The sequence below is a fragment of the Phocoena phocoena genome, chromosome 3, assembly GCF_963924675.1.
Source record: "Phocoena phocoena chromosome 3, mPhoPho1.1, whole genome shotgun sequence".
NCBI lineage: Eukaryota > Metazoa > Chordata > Mammalia > Artiodactyla > Phocoenidae > Phocoena > Phocoena phocoena.
Genome location: NC_089221.1, coordinates 24,808,649 through 24,828,178, shown reverse-complemented (window position 1 = coordinate 24,828,178; position 19,530 = coordinate 24,808,649). Strand labels below are relative to the sequence as shown.

Sequence of the window (19,530 nt, the reverse complement as noted above, 5' to 3'; positions counted from 1 at the left end):
TTATTTTGTCAAGGTCTTTAAAGAAGATGATGTTGATTTTTAATATAAAATTAGTAATTGATTTGTTTCGTTTACTCTATTCACATTGTATTTAGTGTTCTTATTTCCCCTTAAAGTTACTGTATCTGTGTGTCTTAACTACCCTGCTTGGTTTTATCATGTGGTCATATTCCCAGTTTGCTCCATTGTTTGTAAAAGTGCCAAACTGAGTTCATCAAAGGAATAATGAATACTCCATATGACACTCATTATTTTGATTTTCAATAAATAGAGTAAATTGCATCCACAGTTTGTTCCTCATTTCACTTTGAAGTGAAACAGATAGTTTTTCCAATGATTATTCTGTCTTCTTATTGACAGTAACTGGTCTCTTACATGAACGTCAAATAATGGTTCTATTTTATAACCAAAATTGTAAATTTTTATCAAATGCAGGCATCAGGTTATTAAATTGATGATGTCTTTTATGAAAATTGGCATCGATTGAGCAATACAGCAGAGAAAGTACATACTGCCTCTATAGGAGGCAGACTAATGCATTTCCTCACCCCTAGGGTACCCACGTCCTAATCCCAGGAACCTGTGCATATATTGTGTCACATGGCAAAAGGTAATTAAAGTTGCAGGTGGAAATAAATTTGCTGAGCAGTGGACCTTACCATAAGGAGGTTATTCTAGATTATCGGGATGGGCCTAATGTTCCCACTAAAAAATAGAAGAGAAATGCAGAAAGGGAAGTTAGAAGGATGCAATGTGAGGATTCAGTCTGCCTTTTTGAATTTGGAAAAGGTGATCTTGATCCAAGGTGTGAGGGGAACCTCAAGAAGCTGGAAGAGAAAAGGGAACAAATTCTCCCCTAAGGCCTTGTAGAAAAGAACTCAGTCCTGTCAAGCCCTTGATGTTGCCAGGGGAAACCTGTCAGACTTCTGATCTACAGAGCTGTCAGACACTAAATGTGTCTTGTTTTAAGTCATTCTTTGTAGTATTTGTTACGACAGCAGTAGAAAACCAACACAGTGCCCATCTTCTGAGGGTTACCCTCCTAGCTGTCTCATAGTCCAAGCAGACAGGGTGCAAATCGAGCACCTATGACCACAGACAACACTTAATTTTTAGACGGTGTATTTGGCCGAGGAAGAATATTTCCTGAGCCTCCATTACAGAAATGTTACGAGTGTGACAACCAGTCTATCGACAGGACTGCATACAGCTGTTGAGGCCAATTTTATAAAACCCCAAGCCACTTCCTTTCCAGGAAAAAAAAATGTTAGCTTAACATATCACATGAATCTATTTTATATACTTTGATAGTTTTCACAATAATTTTAAATTTTACTCAAATTGTGATAAACATCATGCAGTTTTCCATTTTCTGCTTGACAACGTAGAGATAGGGTCCCTAGATCCATTGTTCAAAATGCTGTATATGTATATATAGATATATAGATAGATATAGATTTACATATTTAAATTATATGTATAATTTAGCCTTTTGAAGACAGGAAAAAAAGAGGCAACATTTGGGTTTAGTTTTAGAAATATATGGCTATATTCACTTATGAATTTGCCCTACTGAATTGTAATGTGCTTTTTCTTCCTTCCATCCTCTCACAAGAACATTCTTGCTTTGCTTGCCAGCATTTGAAGAGGAATGAAAGAATTAGTTCATAAGGTGTGAAGCAGTAGGAAATTCCTTCCTAAAGTTGTCATGTTATCTTTCTGGCCACCTGGCCTATATTCTGACACGAGAGAGACCAGTTTAGTTTATTTAAAGCTTGAGCACATCAGTTCTTCAAGAGAAGGCTAAGAATCTAAAGGAAGTACTTCACTGCTTCACAGACAAGTACTTCACAGACAAGAAATTACTGTGACCTTGACTACATGTTTCATTAATAGTGAGATATTTTCATTTCAAGTGTCTTTTTATATTAAAGCAGCAGGTTGTGTTGAACGTGAAACCACGGAGAGAAAACGTGACATATTTAAGGATTGTCACTTTTCATTATTGTAACTATTGAGACTATTTGGTTTATTTCCAGAATGACGATGTGGTACGTATTAGAAACAGCAACCTAAAATGTGGCAAACATGTTTTAAAAAGGTTTACTTTTAAACTTTTTAAAAATATATTTTTCATCTATCAAATAAAGCACTGGCTTATGAGTAATTATTTTAATTTTTCTCATTTATCTGTCTCCTCTCCCTTAAAGAAGCACTGCTAACCAACTTCATAATGAATTAGCATATTGCGTCCTGCTGTATTAAAATGTGGCATGTGGCATGGAATCAACAAATTTAAAATTCTTACAAAATGGGGATAATACAAGCAAGAGTCAACACACATAATTCTTACCATGAGAAGGCACTGTTTTAAGCATTGTTTATGTACTAATTCACTTAATTGTCACAAGAGGTCGGAATATCATACTTGCATTTTACACAAGACAGGGGAAGTAACTTAACCAGAGTCACATAGTGGATCTGGTAAACATAACAATCTTGCTAATAGAGAAATTTTCTTTTTTGTGCTTTTACCAACGTTTATATTAAAATTAGTTTAGGTCTTTGGTTGCAAATAACAGAATAAATGCAAGAAAGAAAAGGCAAAACAGTAAAAAATACATATATTTTAAGGGCATAGTAGCATCTCATGGAACACAAGGATAGGAGGTCCTAAAAAAGACATTGGAACCATGCAATAAGAAGCACTGAGAATCTTTATTTCCACCTTTCATTTCTTATCTTTCTCTTCTGCTGCTTTAGTCTGTCTTCTCTATAGACTAGTCTTTTCTGTTCCCTTATCTTCATGGTCCATAGAAGCTAGCCACCATAACTCTCATGACCTGTCTCTTCATTCCATGACCAATCCATATGAAGCAATTATATATTCTTATGCTAAGAAATTATATTGGTCAAACTTAGCTTAGGTACCCATCTCTGTCAAAACAGTTCTACTGTTAATAACTTCATTTTGAAATAGCTTGAATATAAGAAGTAGAAGAGAGGCAATTGACTAGAAAATTCCATAATTTAAGTAACTGGAATCTTCCAATGTAAACTAATATATTTTAATATGCTAATGTATAAATTATATATTGTTAATTCAAGCTCATGTGATACCAACGAGAGGCTGATGATCTCTTTCTATGCAAATTATATGACTAGACAAAAGAACATCAAAACTAGAATAAGAAGCTGTTCTTTGGCTTCCAACTCCCCTCTAACAAACACACACAAGGCTTTCCACAGAGAAACTCAATAATATGAAGAATATTTATATTGATTATATTAAATTGATATACACTTGATTGATACACATTTTTGTAATACAATTTGGAAAAAAATATCGCTAAGTGTGAACAAGCAATTCATTAAAATCCCATGATTCTTCATTCTCTGTTCTTTGGTTATATGGAAATTCTTGATTTTTTAAAAAATGAATTCCATTATTACATATATATGATAAAAAATAAGCAGGTGTAATTGGAACAGACCAGCTATGGTACTTCCTTCTACACAAGTATCATAAATATTTGAACAGTATCTTCCTGACTAGATACTGTTGGAAGCTTAACTATGAAAGAACTAAATTCTGCTGAAACATAAATCTTATGGATTTGGGGGCTTGCAACACACTCTAGAAGACTCTCAGTGGCCAAAAATAGTACTAAGCTTATGGGAATGGTAGGGTTCTCTGTGGGGTAGAGGGATTAATTGTGTCAGTACCAGCAGGAGATAAGACCATGGCCATGGGATGGTCCCATGTCAGCAGAAGGAAATGAAAGTTCTCTCTGAGGGAAAGCATCATTAATTTAGGCACCAGGTTTCCACAGTCAAATATCACACACACACACACACACACACACACACACACACACAATCACCACTAACAAGAATCTGTGGGACAAAAAAGCCACAACAGATTTAGACTCTCATGGACTTCAATGTTGACATTTCAAGAAATGAATATAAATTAACTTTAAACTCTATGAGGAGAAAAAGGTAGAATAATGAAAGTGAGCCAGCAACAAGTAAATAAGGGGGGAAAAAACCCACAAAGTACTATATGGATATTATTCTTTTAAAAAATGAAAAATAAGTAAAATGAAACAATACATTGTTTAACTGTAAACATGATAACATATAAATAAAAGGGCTTCCCTGGTGGCGCAGTGGTTGAGAGCCCGCCTGCCGATGCAGGGGACACGGGTTCATGCCCCGGTCCGGGAAGATCCCCCATGCCGCGGAGCGGCTGGGCCCGTGAGGCATGGCCGCTGAGCCTGCGCGTCCGGAGCCTGTGCTCCGCAACGGGAGAGGCCACAACAGTGAGAGGCCCGCGTACCACAAAAAAAAAAAAAAAAAAGAAAGAAAAAAAACAAAGAAAAAATATATATAAAGGCCAAGTATGATAAGTTTAAAATTCAGGTTGTTATTACCTCTTGACTGGGAAGGGGGCTATCAGGGATTTGGAATCCTGAAAGAGGAAAGTGTTACATGGAGAGTGATAGGGTTCCTTGTAGTAAGTTGCAGTTCTTAAATTGTAGGTTCTCAGGTACTCTTTTATGCTTCAAAATGTATATGCATGCCACAAGTATTTTGTATATATATATCAAATATTTAAAAATAATAAATAAAACTCTTAAAAAGGAATATATTAATTATATAGGCTAATATAAAATTAAATACGGTTTTATAAACTAACTTTAAACTTTGTACTTTAGATTACACAGGAGCACAAGGTCTAAATGGGTATCTCCCGGGGAGCCATATATTCCTGAAGGTCCTGAAAATTTCTCTTTTTTCTTCTCCCACTCTTCCTCCTCCCTCTCCTCCTTCTCCTTGGTGGTTACCATGAGAAAACTTTAAGTGTCTACATTTACTTCAATTTTAAGTTTAAACAATGTAGTATATTCTGCATTATTTAACAGTTACCTTAGAGCTACATAGTTAATTACAACTATAATGGCACCATTACAGAATGAATTCAGTAAGTGGATTTATTTTATGATTTGTTAAGTCAATGAATCATTTTACGTCTTAATGGTTTCAGGTTAATGGGAAAGAATGGAGGCCGAGGAAAAAATAAATAAAATATTCTTGCTAAGCCAAGGTCAAGTGACCTCATGGTACAATCATTTTAGAGTAGTTTGAATAATAACACTAAAATTGATTCCAGAATGGAATCATCACATACCTAAAACTAGAATAAGTATGTGGAATTCAAAAAACCCATGTTGGTGTGGCAAAATTGTTCTTGTATTTTAAGAGGTGATTTAGTTTCAGCAAAACATTATCTGCCACATTACATCAATTTATTATCTAATTCCTCAATATTTAATGTACTTTAAATTTAGTAATTTTTTTGGTTTTGTAGTTGTGTAAATAGTATAATAGTTTCTTACTAGTTTCGTGTTTGTGTATACATAATTGACTTTATGATTAAATAATTTGTCATCACTGAAAGACTTTTTAAAAAATTAAACGTATGAGTAGTTTAACATGGTTGAGATCACCAGATTAAATCTGGAAAAGCTCTGTTAATTTTCAAGAGTGGTGTATTTCTGTTGACTTCTCATTTCAAAATCTGAGGGACTCATAATTAATAGAATAAAAATGCCCAGCTCAAATCCCTATTATAACATACTAAAAGGAAATTAAGCCAATACTATTAGGTAGCGGGCAAGAAGCAAAACATGTTTTATGCTCCTACATTGAACATCGTATAATGTCACTTGTTAAATTTTTTATAAGAAAATTTGGAAGATGTTATATGAACTTCTCATTAGAAAGGTATTATAACTAGTTCTGTAAAATATGACTAATATTTTATATTCTTGCACAGCATTCCAGCTCACTGCATTTAGTCTGTCACATTCAAGATATTCACATTTATTTTGATGAATTGATGAATGAATGAACAAATGAACAAATAAGTGAACAAATCCTGCAGGAATCTATTTTATATCTTCAACATCATTCTCTTTCAACAGAAGATGTATTCCAGGATACTGTCAGAAACTGATTGTCTCTTTTGGTCTATGGCCTGATTCTTTCATGCTTCCTTTAATCTCTTCCTGTTTTCTTGCTCACATGCTTCTTATAAGTGCATCTGGATATAATTAAGTATCTAAGATGCTTTCTGAAGCCAGTGTCATTTCACTATTATATAATAAAGACTTTAAGTAGAACAGCTTAAGTTTGACTCTAATGTGCAGTAGATATGACATTCCAAAGATGAATCACCATTTGAAGAATCTACAAAGAAAATTTAAAATAATTAAAATAAGTTGATCTTAGTGTTTTGAATCCTCTCACCTCAAGTATATAAGGGATGAAGAGAAAGAAAGGAGAGAGGGTTTGGGGGGAAGAAGATATTGGGAGGAAAATATTTTTGAATAAACATGTGATGTGATATTCTCTACCTCCCCTCCTCCAGGTAGGATGTGATATTCCTTCCCTCCCCTTCTCCCTCTCTCTGCTTAAACATTCACGTGGGGCGCAGGCTCTCACAGGGATCTATAGAAAGCTTGATGCGTTACGCCTTCATTTGGGAGGCAGGGTGGACTAGGGTCTGACTCTCACCTTGGAACTCTTGCGAAAGAAAAAGGACTTAATAACTCTTCGGAGAGTGATGCTATTTTGGGGTCGACCTACATACACTCCCTGGATACGTCCTAACAATAGATGAATGCCTATAGGGTTCTCTCCTAGCTGATGTGAACTGCGTAGAGAGCAAGCCATCCTGACTTCTGTCCAAGAGCGCCACCTGGAGTCACGGAGGGAATGAAGCAGCAAGAAGCTGAAGGTGCATATTTAGAGCTCAGGAAAGAGTGGCAAAGGGCCACCTAGAACAAAGTCAAGAGAAAGGCAGGGGGGGGAGAGGTGGCCTGCAGAGAATGTCAGAAGAACTCAGAAAAGAAACCCTTGCAAAATATGTCAGGAAATTAGAGCTGAATGATGGTTAAAGTAAGATCTGTCCTTACCTTGAAAACAGCATCTAGAAAAGAGGGCAGGGAAGGAGTTGTTTGTGAGAGAAGTTTAGCTGAATAAATAGAGAAGCCAACTCTACCATTTTTAATCTTGAAGGCATCCAGCCTGAAAAAGGCTGGTGTTAATATAAAGTCCTAAAAGTACGCTATTAAATCAAAATTCCTCGTGGTGATGAATATCTTGGACTAAACATTCTAATTACTGAATTGTGTCTGTGAATAACAATTTAAAGTATCCCTAGAAGAAATTTTATCTAAGAGTGGGCAGGAGACCCCTGGCAATTACCACACTAGGTATATTTTAAAGGGGCAATGGGTGATCAAAGTAAATTTCCATTTTGGATACATCAAAAAGAGTTGTTCAACCTCCAGGTTACATAAGAAAATGTAAAACTTTTCTTAAAAAGCTAATTCAGTTCTCTAAACTGTCAAAATAAGGGGCTGTGTTCTTTGACAAGGTTGCATTTGGTTTTATTTCTATTTCCTCTATTTCTTTTGGATTTATTGCCCAAATTCTGTGTCTCGACCAAAGCTGAGAGTGAGGGCAAATATCACTCTCACAAAAATTCTGTTTTTAAGAATAAATAGGAAATTTTAACAAGCATTTGTTATTATCACAACTTAACTTTTAAACATTTTAACAGTTAAGTATTGAAAGCTTAATGTTATAGCAAAGAACAGCAACTTCCTCACTGTCACCTGCCAGATTCCTGTTGTAGACACTGCAATGCACTTTTGAAATATTAGACGCTCATTTTCAGCTAAGGTCAGGGAGAAGTAAGTTTTTTTTTTTGTTCCTCCTTTATAGTGAGTGTCTGAGGTTGTTTTATCTTTTCTTTAACTTATGGATTTGGAGATATCTTCCATGGTGAGATGCAGTTTAATTTAAGCAATCTGACAAGTTAACACTTTATATATTGCTTGCAGAAGAGGCCATCTGAATACATTTCCAAACAGAGTTACGGCTGTCACTTTCAGTTGTTTGCTTTAAATTTCTTTTATATTTGCTCCACTTGCTGCTTTAAAAAATCATCTGAGGGGGCTTCCCTGGTGGTGCAGTGGTTGAGAGTCCGCCTGCCAATGCAGGGGACACGGGTTCATGCCCCGGTCCGGGAAGATCCCACATGCCGCGGAGTGGCTGGGCCCGCGAGCCATGGCCGCTGAGCCTGCGCGTCTGGAGCCTGTGCTCTGCAACGGGAGAGACCACAAGTGAGAGGCCCACATACCTCAAAAAAAAAAAAAAAAAAAATCACCTGAGTGCTCAGTCATAGGTGTATAAATTTGGCAATGGTGCCATTTAATTGTTTATCAAGAAAACAAAATCATCTGGATTTTCATCTGTGTTTCTGCTTTCATTGCACACCCATTAAATTTAACATCTTTGCTACAAGAGATATAGATGAGGTCTTTACAATAGGTCTCATGAAAGAAGTGCACATATTTTGGAGATATATCAATATCATATTTCATCAGCAGCTACCAGCAGTTGAATGACTTCTTGTATAAGTGTGCATCAGTTGTTATTGAGCTCTGCTGTGTTAGTATTGCTGTTTGCAAAGTAACATATTTAAGATTTCTATTGCTCAAGCAGCCTTTTCACACTGTAATAGCAGCTATTACATCTTGTTTGAACATTTTGTGTAAACATGACAAGATACTTACAAAATGTTTTCCATGTCATTAGGTTTACTTAGGGCTAAGGAATATGAGGAAGATGGGTTGGTTACCAGCTGGCTTACAAACAGTATTTTTACTTTCTCTTTTGCTGTGATATAATTGTTTTATGAACACATAACTGCAGCATGTAAACAAAACAACATATATGCTTTTGATACTTGGATTTATCTTTATCATATTTATCTCATTGTGACAGGAAACTGATTTTCCATTCTATAAATTTTTTCAATCGTATTGCCGTGTTGTTAGTTGAGTAACATCCTGAAATCTCTCATCAAGCAAGTAAACAGAAACTCAAGTTAATCATAAATTGATGACACTTTCTACATAAAATTCATTCTACATTTCATAATATCTGATGTGTTATACATTTAAATAGCACAGTTTATTATATAACTAACGTTAGGTAAGAATTTTTGTGCTACTGCAGTAATTTGAAGAAAATATCGTGGTAGCACAGGGGAACCAGGAACAAAAAATGCACTGGTGATGGAAAACTTTTGAGGGAGGAGATATTTTAATTTGGTCACAAAGAATGAGTAAGAGTTTTACAGACTAAAAGCTATAAAATGACTTGGCTCTGCCCTTCCTCCCTCTTTTCCTCCTTTTTTTCCCTTCATTCTTTTTATAAACTGTACCATTGGTTTGGGTTTTCCAAAGTTTCCAGATGTCTATGAATAACTAGGGATTATTCCTTCATGATAGGAGTATGTGTTATGAATGTCAGGCATAGTGTCTCAAAAAGAACATTGAGTATTCTCATTTCTTTTCGTGGACTGTTGGTAAAAGAATCGATTTAAAAAAAATTTACTATACATGGTTATTTATATTTCACGATTAAAATGATCATTTCTGGTGACTGTCAAATTGTGTCCAAATCCTGGTCTCACTACATATCAGTTACGTGATTTTATGCTATTTTCATTTTGTTAACAGTGGAAAATAATGGCATTTACTTGATAGAGTTATTGTGAAGCTAGCCCTCGTCCCTGAAGAAGAAGCAGGAGGCCAAGAAGGTGGTAAATCCCCTGTTTGAGGAAAGGCCCAAGAATTTTGTCACTGGGCGGGACTTCCAACCCAAAAGGCACTTCACCTATTTGTGAAATGGCCAAGCTGCATTGAACTGCAGTGGCAAAGGGCTGTCCTCTATGAGCAGTTGAAAGTGCCTCCTGCAGTTAACCAGTTCACCCAGTTAACCAACCCTTGGACAGCCAAACAGCTACACAGCTGCTAAAGCTGGCCCACAAGTACATATCAGACAGAAAGCAAGAGATTGTTGACTCTGCCTGAGAAAAAAGCTGCCAGCAAAGGGGATGCCCCCACGAAGAGGCCACCTGTTCTTCGAGCAGGGGTTAATACTGCCCCCACCTTGGTGGAGAACAAGAAGGCTCAACTGGTAGTGACTGCACATGATTTGGGTCCCGTTGGGCTGGTTATCTTCTTCCCTGTCCTGTATCTTAAAGTGGGTGTTTCCTACTGTGTTATCAAGGGGAAGGCCAGGCTGGGGCATCTAGTCCACAGCAAGACCTATCACCATCACCTTCACACAAGTTAACTGAGAAGACAAAGGATCTCTGGCTAAGCAGGTGGAAACTATCAGGACCAGTTACAGTGACAGATATGATGAGGTCCGCTGTCACTGGGGGAGGCCATGTCCTGGATCTGAAATTGGTGGCTCGCATTGCCAAGCTGGAAAAGGCAAAAGGCAAGGAACTGGCCACCAAACTGGGCTTAATGTATACTGTTGAGTTTTCTGTACATAAAATACAAATTCTCCTTCAGCCAGTATTGATTGAGGAAAAAAAGAAAAAAAAAAAAACTAGCATAGAGTATTTCCATTAACACGTATGGCTTACACATGTTAAAATAATCCATTGATTTCTTTTATACATTTATTTGTTTGTTTGTTTTTGGCTGCGTTGGGTCTTTGTTGCTGCGTGCGCGCTTTCTCTAGTTGCGGCGAGCAGGGGCTACTCTTTGTTGTGGCGTGTAGGCTTCTCATTGCGGTGACTTCTCTTGTTACAGAGCACAGGTCTAGGTGCGTGGGCTTCAGTAGTTGTGGCTCATGGGCTCTAGAGCACAGGCTCAGTAGTTGTGGTGTACTGGCTTAGTTGCTCTGTGGCATGTGGGATCTTCCCGGACCAGGGCTTGAACCCATGACCCCTGCATTGGCAGGCAGATTCTTAACCACTGCGCCACCAGGGAAGTCCCCCAAAATAATCAATTGATAGCTAACTTTGGTGTATATGCTATTTTTGATATTCACTTCCCTGGTTCTTCATTTTAGATCAAGAATTATACCCTTCTCCTTTTTATCTTTCTCACATGTTCTTTTTTTTTTAAGGCTTTAAAAAATAAATAAATTTATTTAGTTTAGTTTTGGCTGTGTTGGGTCTTCATTGCTGCATGTGGGCTTTCTCTAGTTGCAGAGAGCAGGGGCTACTCTTCGTTGTGGTGCGCAGGCTTCTCTTGTTGTGGTGGTTTCTCTTGTGGAGCACCGGCTTTAGGCGCACAGGCTTCTGTAGTTGTGGCTCGTGGGCTCTAGAGTGCAGGCTCAGTAGTTGTGGCCCACAGGCAGTAGTTGCTCCATGACATGTGGGATCTTCCCGGACCAGGGCTCAAACCCATGTCCCCTGCATTGGCAGGCGGATTCCTAACCACTGTGCCACTAGGGAAGTCCTCTCACATATTCTTTACAAAAGCTTACACTGTGCTTTTCAATATCATTTCAAGAAAGTACTTATATCTCAACAGTCATTCAGTAGGCAGAGATGCAGTAGACTCTTGACTCTAAACCTGTAATTTGTCTGCATTTTAAAAATACTAGAGGCTAATATTTTTCCTTTCAATAAAACCAATGTCACCTTGTTTTTCTGTAGAACCATTAAAAGGTCTCTATCAGCATCTTTACCAAAGATGCTTCCCTGTCCTTGTAATTCGTGCTTCAAATACTTTGCTGATTGTGCGTTCACTCAGATGATATTTTGAGTCCCATTTATAGTAGATCTTTGTCCTTTAAACTAGGTGTAAATCTGTTTTCCCCTTAAACGTAAAACATTTGGGAAATGTTAATCCCAAGCATTCCTTGTCACTGTTCTCTTTCACACTTCCATTGCATTGTGCCTTTAGAAACGGGAAGAGTTGAATGTGTGTGTGTGTATATACATATATATATATATATGATTGTAGATAAATTAACTCTACAGGTTTTTAAGAAATTTATATTTAATGAGAAAGAGAAAGAAAGAGACAAAAAATTAGTTCAAGAAGCTCATACCATTACATGTCATGCTGTAGAGTGGTGATAAATGCTATGGGGATATAGGAAGCAGAGAGGACAATAAGTAGTGACAGAGAGTTGCTATTTTTCACTAGAACTGACAAAGTACTCCTCTCAGATAAAGTCACTTTTAAATAAAACCTTGATGAAAGGGAGGGGATACCTATGTGACTGTTTGAGGCTCCAGCATTCCAGGTAGAGGGAACAACAAGTACAAGTCCTTGAGGTAGGAGCATGATTAGGAGAGTGTTCAAAACATATAAGGAGAGGGCTTCCCTGGTAGCGCAGTGGTTGAGAGTCTGCCTGCTGATGCAGAGGACACGGGTTCATGCCCCGGTCCGGGAAGATCCCACATGCCGCAGAGCGGCTGGGCCCGTGAGCCATGGCCGCTGAGCCTGTGCGTCCGGAGCCTGTGCTCCGCAACGGGAGAGGCCACAACAGTGAGAGGCCCGCGTACCGCAAAAAAAAAAAAAAAAGAAAAAAGAAAAAAAATACAAGGAGAATAATACATCTGGAACTTAGTAACTAATAAAGGTGATAGCAGTTTAAGTCTTAATGTCAGCCAGGGAGAGAAGGTGTGAGAGACAGTTCTTCCTGAATGTATTGAGTTGAGCACCTCTGCTTTTGACAAATGTGTGTGTGTGTGTATATAAAAAATAGGGAATTGGAATATGACACCCCAAAATATGCCCCTTATTTTGAGCTAAAAGCATTTGAAGTTCAGCAGAGGGAAAAGAAGCTTTCCCAGAGTTTCCCTTATCTGACTAAACCTTTGAGATATGAGGATTGCCATATATCCCCTCTCCTGGGAAGTTTCAAGACCACAATGAAGAGGAAAAGTTGGCACTGAAATGGACCAGCATAAACATTACTCCATTAATTTCCCCCATATGTTTGCCTTCCCACAGTTTGCCACATTGGAAGCCTAAAGTCTTTTCTTTTGTCTGTCACTTCTCTACACATTTATCGTTAACATTCTAGATAAGCTAAATTTCTAACCATTCCTTTAAGTTACTCAGCACTGAGTTTCTCCTGCAAGGATGCACACTACACACTCTAGAAAACTCCATTTGTTTTTTCTCTTGTTAATCTGTCTTTTGTCAGTGTAATTCACAGGGCCCCAGCCAGAGAAACTAGGAGGGTGGAGGAAAAAGTTTTTTTTTCCTTCTCTACATTTTTTACCATCTTTAAATGAAAACCATAGATTGTTTAACCAATGTATGCATAGTGTTTTTAAAGGTAATATACTATCCTAACAGTAATATGAAGAAAAAATAAAAATAAAGTAACCTATAAAAGTATGCATTTCAATACAAAGGCACAGCTATACTTTATGACACAATAAAGCTGCTAGATGCTTGCCCTCATATGTAGAATTACTGTGACCCTTGCAGCTATGCCTGTAGTCTGTATTGGCAACTCAGCACTACAGACACTTTGGGTTACGGCTTTCTGATTGCTCAAAAAAGTGAACAATGCTTGCTTGGCAAAGTTTTGATGAAAACACAGTCCTAACTTCACCTGATTTGCATCATTTTTGTCTTCTCTGAATGGGAAAGTAATTTACATTTAAAGTGGTGTTTGGGTCTAAGCCAGGCAATAAAAAATACTGAAACATGCAGAGCAATTCTTTGTTGTGTGGTATTGTCTTTGAATTTCAGAACTCCTGCTCTCTCGCCTTACCAAATACAGTGTGTCATAGTCAGTAGGATAAACAAAGCACTTCGAAAAATTTCCAAAATGCTCCCTTGCATCTTGAGAAAGATCTTAGTTTTCGTCTATTCTAAGTGTAATGGGAAACTGTTGTAGTCTTTTTTTTTTTTTTAACATCTTTATTGGAGTATAATTGCTTTACAATGCTGTGTTAGTTTCTGCTTTATAACAAAGTGAATCAGTTATACATATGTTCCCATATCTCTTCCCTCTTGCATCTTGCTCCCTCCCACCCTCCCTATCCCACCCCTCTAGGTGGTCACGAACCAACGAGCTGATCTCCCTGTGCTATGCGGCTGCTTCCCACTAGCTATCTATTTTACGTTTGGTAGTGTATATATGTCCATGCCACTCTTTCACTTTGTCACAACTTACCCTTCCCCCTCCCCGTATCTTCAAGTCCATGTTCTAGTAGGTCGGTGTCCTTATTTCCATCTTACCCCTAGGATCTTCATGACCTTTTATTTTTTCCTTAGATTCCATATATATATGTTAGCATACGGTATTTGTTTTTCTCTTTCTGACTTACTTCACTCTGTATGACAGACTGTAGGTCCATCTACCTCACTACAAATAACTCAATTTCATTTCTTTTTATGGCTGAGTAATATTCCATTGTATATATGTGCCACAAGCAATCTTTAGAATGAAAAATGGAGCTGGAGGAATCAGGCTCCCTGACTTCAGACTATACTACAAAGCTACAGTAATAAAGACAGTATGGTACTGGCACAAAAACAGAAATATAGATCAATGGAACAGGATAGAAAGCCCAGAGATAAACCCACGCATATATGGTCACCTTATCTTTGATAAAGGAGGCAAGAATATACAGTGGAGAAAAGACAGCCTCTTCAATAAGTGGTGCTGGGAAAACTGGACAAGTACATGTAAAAGTATGGAATTAGAACACTCCCTAACACCATACACAAAAATAAACTCAAAATGGATTAAAGACCTAAATGTAAGGCCAGACACTATCAAACCTTTAGAGGAAAACATAGGCAGAATACTCTATGACATAAATCACAGCAAGATCCTTTTTGACCCACCTCCTAAAGAAATGGAAATAAAAACAAAAATAAACAAATGGGACCTAATGAAACTTCAAAGCTTTTGCACAGCAAAGGAAACCATAAACCAGACCAAAAGACAACCCTCAGAATGGGAGAAAATATTTGCAAATGAAGCAACTGACAAAGGATTAATCTCCAAAATTTACAAGCAGCTCATGCAGCTCAATAACAAAAAAACAAACAACCCCATCCAAAAATGGGTAGAAGACCTAAATAGACATTTCTCCAAAGAAGATATACAGATTTCCAACAAACACATGAAAGAATGCTCAACATCATTAATCATTAGAGAAATGCAAATCAAAACTACAATGAGATATCATCTCACACCGGTCAGAATGGCCATCATCAAAAAATCTAGAAACAGTAAATGCTGGAGAGGGTGTGGAGAAAAGGGAATACTCTTGCACTGTTGGTGGGAATGTAAATTGATACAGCCACTATGGAGAACAGTATAGAGGTTCCTTGAAAAACTACAAATAGAACTACCATACGACCCAGCAATCCCAGTACTGGGCATATACCCTGAGAAAACCATAATTCAAAAAGAGTCATGTACCAAAATGTTCATTGCAGCTCTATTTACAATAACCAGGACATGGAAGCAACCTAAGTGTCCATCAACAGATGAATGTTGTAATCTTTTGAAGAAAAATGACATGATCAGATTTATATTTTAAATGAATCATTCTGTTGATTAAATGTTAAGCTTTAGGACATGAGAATTAAAAATCACAAACAAATGGAATATTTTATATACTTTTTGTTTGTTTTGTTTTTATTTTACCCTCAATATTTCAGAATAAGATATTTTAGGGAAAATACTGAATTCATTTAAAACAAAAACATTTTACCAATTGTTCTGTTTATAATACCTAGTTATCAAATTTAAATATTATTGTAGGGAACTTCAGTTTGACAAAGTTCAAGGATGGAGACAGTTAGGAAAACAGTCCAAAACTGCAGATTTGGAATTGATATTCTTGAGTTCTAATAGTGTCTGTATTATTAACTGCTATGTGAAAGTGGGCAGCAGCTTCTCCACACTTATACATATAAATCTAAAATTGTGTTCTACCTCTTAATGACCCCACATTATAATTAACAGTATATTTGGGAGGTAAGTAATTTCCTTTTTCATTGCAAGAAAATACATAATCCAGCAATGAACCAAAATAATGGGGATCATTTTGGCTTAAAAATGACTTTCTGTTTATCCTTCTCTCTCTGACTGCTTATATCTCCTGATACAAGCTTTTCCACACCATAATTCATCCTGACCAGGGTAGCCAGGAAGACTACTCAAATCAAAGAGATATGTGGTCCCAATGGAGACAGCACTTCTCTCTGAACCTAATATCATACTCGGTTGATTCAGAAAACGGTGTTTAAGAGAGGTGTTTTTTTCCTAGGCCCAATTCATCAACTATATCAGAAAACTTTTCACACTAAAAACCTGTGCTTAGCAATAAATCACTCAATAGTATCTTAAGAGAGGAAAAGAAACGCTGCATTAGTTGTTTCAGCAGTTAAATCAGTCAGGAAGGACACACCAATTGAGGAATTTTAACAGTCAAATCTTATTTATGAACAATCTGCTAAGGTCACCATCAAGGTTATCATTAATGCTGTATATGAAAGCATTTGATTTGATGTTAATGTCCAAATATTAACATATAGTATGAAGATTAGTAAAAATGTGGGTCCAGAATCAAACAGCAATCGAATATAGTGTTAGGGGATGTGTGGTATTTCGTTTAAAAGTGGGGACTTTGGAGGTTGGCTATCTGGGTTTAAATGTTAGCTCTACCACTAACCAGGTGTGTTACCTCAAGCAAGTTATTTTTCTTTTCTAAACCTCAATTTCCCTCTCTGTAAAGGGATTTCTAACTACATGTTTGTTGTGAGAACAAGATAACCCATGCACTTAAAATATATTTGGTGAACAGGAACTCATAGATAAAGATTTGGCACTACTGCTATAATTTAGAAGATTAGGTGTACTAGATATTTATGTTTCGCTTTAAGAAAGAGGGACAAAATTTTGACACAGGATGAGTGGGGATATATAAGTGTTTGCTACATGGTGCTGAAAAGATATATTTTTCCTGTTGTATAACTGTGATGCTTAAATAAGTTTTTCTTTCTCTTTTAAAGTGGAAGAGCTCACATCTGAACTTAAATTTCTTTCTGCAGAATAGGCAGCTTTTATTGTCACAGCAGGGATTAAGGACCAGATGTGTTTGTTGACAGCACATAGATTCTTAAGTACACTTGCATACATGGCTCCAGTTCATGCCCTTTTATGAATTTCCTAGTATTTAAAGACAAAAAACAATGGTCATTGTTAATTTGATGGCAACAATTAATTCTACAAAGTCCTAGAATGGAAATGAGGAGATAAGAAAAAATTACCATTAAAAGCAAAGGAAGTTAGAGTATGGAGATTATTTAGAAAACAGAAAACCTCTGCTTTCACTGAAGCCATTTAAACAAATTTACCCAAATTAGGATATTTCACTAAATAATACAAATAACGGCGTCCATTTTAAACTTCAATTTTAATAGACATCTTTGGTAGAACACATTAAAATTTCCAGAGAAGGTAGAATAAAGAAAGAAGTTATAGACATTTCCTGGTAGGTGAGACAAAATCTTATTCTAAATCTAAACATTAACAAATAGGCATTAAAGTTTTTCTTAAAAAAAGAGGTAGGGAAAAAGCTAAAATAATCCAAGATACTTTATTATAGTTGACAAACTGTAAAGAAACACACAAAAGACAAGAACATTGCAGAATAGTTATCATATCTTCAAAGATTTTAGTAATACTGTTTTCATGGTCCTTGAGAAACAAAGGCAAAGAAGATATGGCTCCTGGCTTTAAGTTTAATGTGTTGGGAAGCAAATGAAGAGTTACAAGAACATTGATGAGAATTAAACTGCAGGTATTTATACAGTGCTGAAAGACTAAAATTAATCAGCGAAGAGTTTGATGGGAAATAGGAGTTAATGGAGGGATGAAGTCAGGGAAAGAAACATTTAAATTTAATTTTGAAGATGCACAGTAGTTACTCAGGATACTCCAGGAGACCTGTGTTATAAGCAGAGAAAACAGAAAAAAAATATTTGCAAGTCTGCAGTGACACTTGGGAAGTTATAATAGTCTGAAATGAATAGAAGGTACATTCAATGGAGTGGAATGGCCAGAGGATGATAAAAAAGGAAAACATGAATATACCTGGCCTTCACGTTTCTTACAAAGAGACATTAGAACTCTAGTGCCTCAATGCTTAAAACTGTTTTCCAGGGCAATGTTTTTCCACTTCCTGATGAAAAGTCTTCCCTTAAAGCACTTTACTAACCACCCTTCCCACAGCATTGCTGAACCGAAGCCCCATCAATAGAAGACAGCTTATTGCATTTTTCTTTTTTCTTTTTTTTTTACATCTTTATTGGAGTATAATTGCTTTACAATGGTTTGTTAGTTTCTGCTTTATAACAAAGGGAATCAGTTATACATATACATATGTTCCCATATCTCTTCCCTCTTGCATTTTTTAAAGGTGAGTTAGCATGTAGTTCCTTGGGAGTGATATTTTCCACCTTCAATCACTTGAAAGTATAAAGAGCTGATAGATACTTCTTTACTGAAGTCCATTTTGATGGGCAAAGACATATAAAAGATGCTAGAGATGAGGACATTTCCAGCAAGAGAATGAAACAACTATTGTGAGTAAGGAGAGAAGTCTCACTTTTCTTGTTTGGTCTCTGGTGCTTATCGTGTTCCTCAGTAAAGCTGAGAAGAGAATCTGCCTTTTTATTTCTTTATTTTAGTTCATTCACACAGTTTTTCTGGAAAATTTAAGCTAAACCTTATTTATAAAGTTAAGTGTCATCCAACGTTATGGTAGAAAGACATACCAAAAAATAAAGTAAAATTATATGTCAAAATGAATGGTGTTGTCTTTGCAGACTCATGTTAGCCTACGAATGCAGGAAAATCAAAACTTGCTATTACATTATTAGAACTATAAAAACACTATTCATCAAACTGAATTTTGGGGGGAGGGGAGGCCCAGAGGAGGATATGAGGACTAGAGTATTACTTTTTATGGTTGTTAACTCCTCTATTTTATGTTATTTGTCCATCAGGTGTTGAAGACGTTATTGTGCTTCTGTTGTTCAATATCTATACTGTAACTTTTTGCTGTTTTTTTTTCTGAATGATGTTCTTATCTGTTAGTGCAGATAGAGTTGTCAGCAGCGATAGTAGCAGAAGGAATCACCATGATGTTCTGGAAACGTTTGTAAAGACAGAAGGGTCTGAGAATCTCAGGAGGGCTGAGGACTCTCTCTTCAGCTACCATTTACCCAGACACGTACTTGGCAATATTGATTAGGTGCTTGCTATTTATCCCGTGACTTATTTAGGCAAGGGTATGCAAACCTGAATGAAAGAGTCCAAAGCCCCAGCGGCGGCTCCACCGCGGAGTCAATTCATGCATACACCAAGGTTGCTGAGGCCACAGTTCTCCCCTCCTCTCCCTTGTTATTAGTGTTGGTAATTAATTTGAACAAGCCCCTCACCTCCACTTCAGAGGGGATGGGATGAGGGGAAGTACTGAATATGAAAGTGAAGGTGACATTAGGGTACTACTAAACCAAATGAGTTCCCTATAAATTCATGTTTCTTTGAGAAAGATATTTACCTTTGGTGGTGTCACATTCAAGTGTTTCTATTGCTAAGAATCTAAAAGTCAGTGTAGACCATACTGCAGTACTAATGGCTTTA

The 19,530-nt window shown here is 36.8% G+C and overlaps 1 pseudogene; it reads left to right on the top strand.

The window, feature by feature from the left end:
- Positions 1-687: 687 nt before the first annotated feature.
- On the top strand, positions 688-19,138 carry LOC136120125 (large ribosomal subunit protein eL8 pseudogene; annotated as a pseudogene).
- The last annotated feature ends 392 nt before the right edge of the window (positions 19,139-19,530 follow it).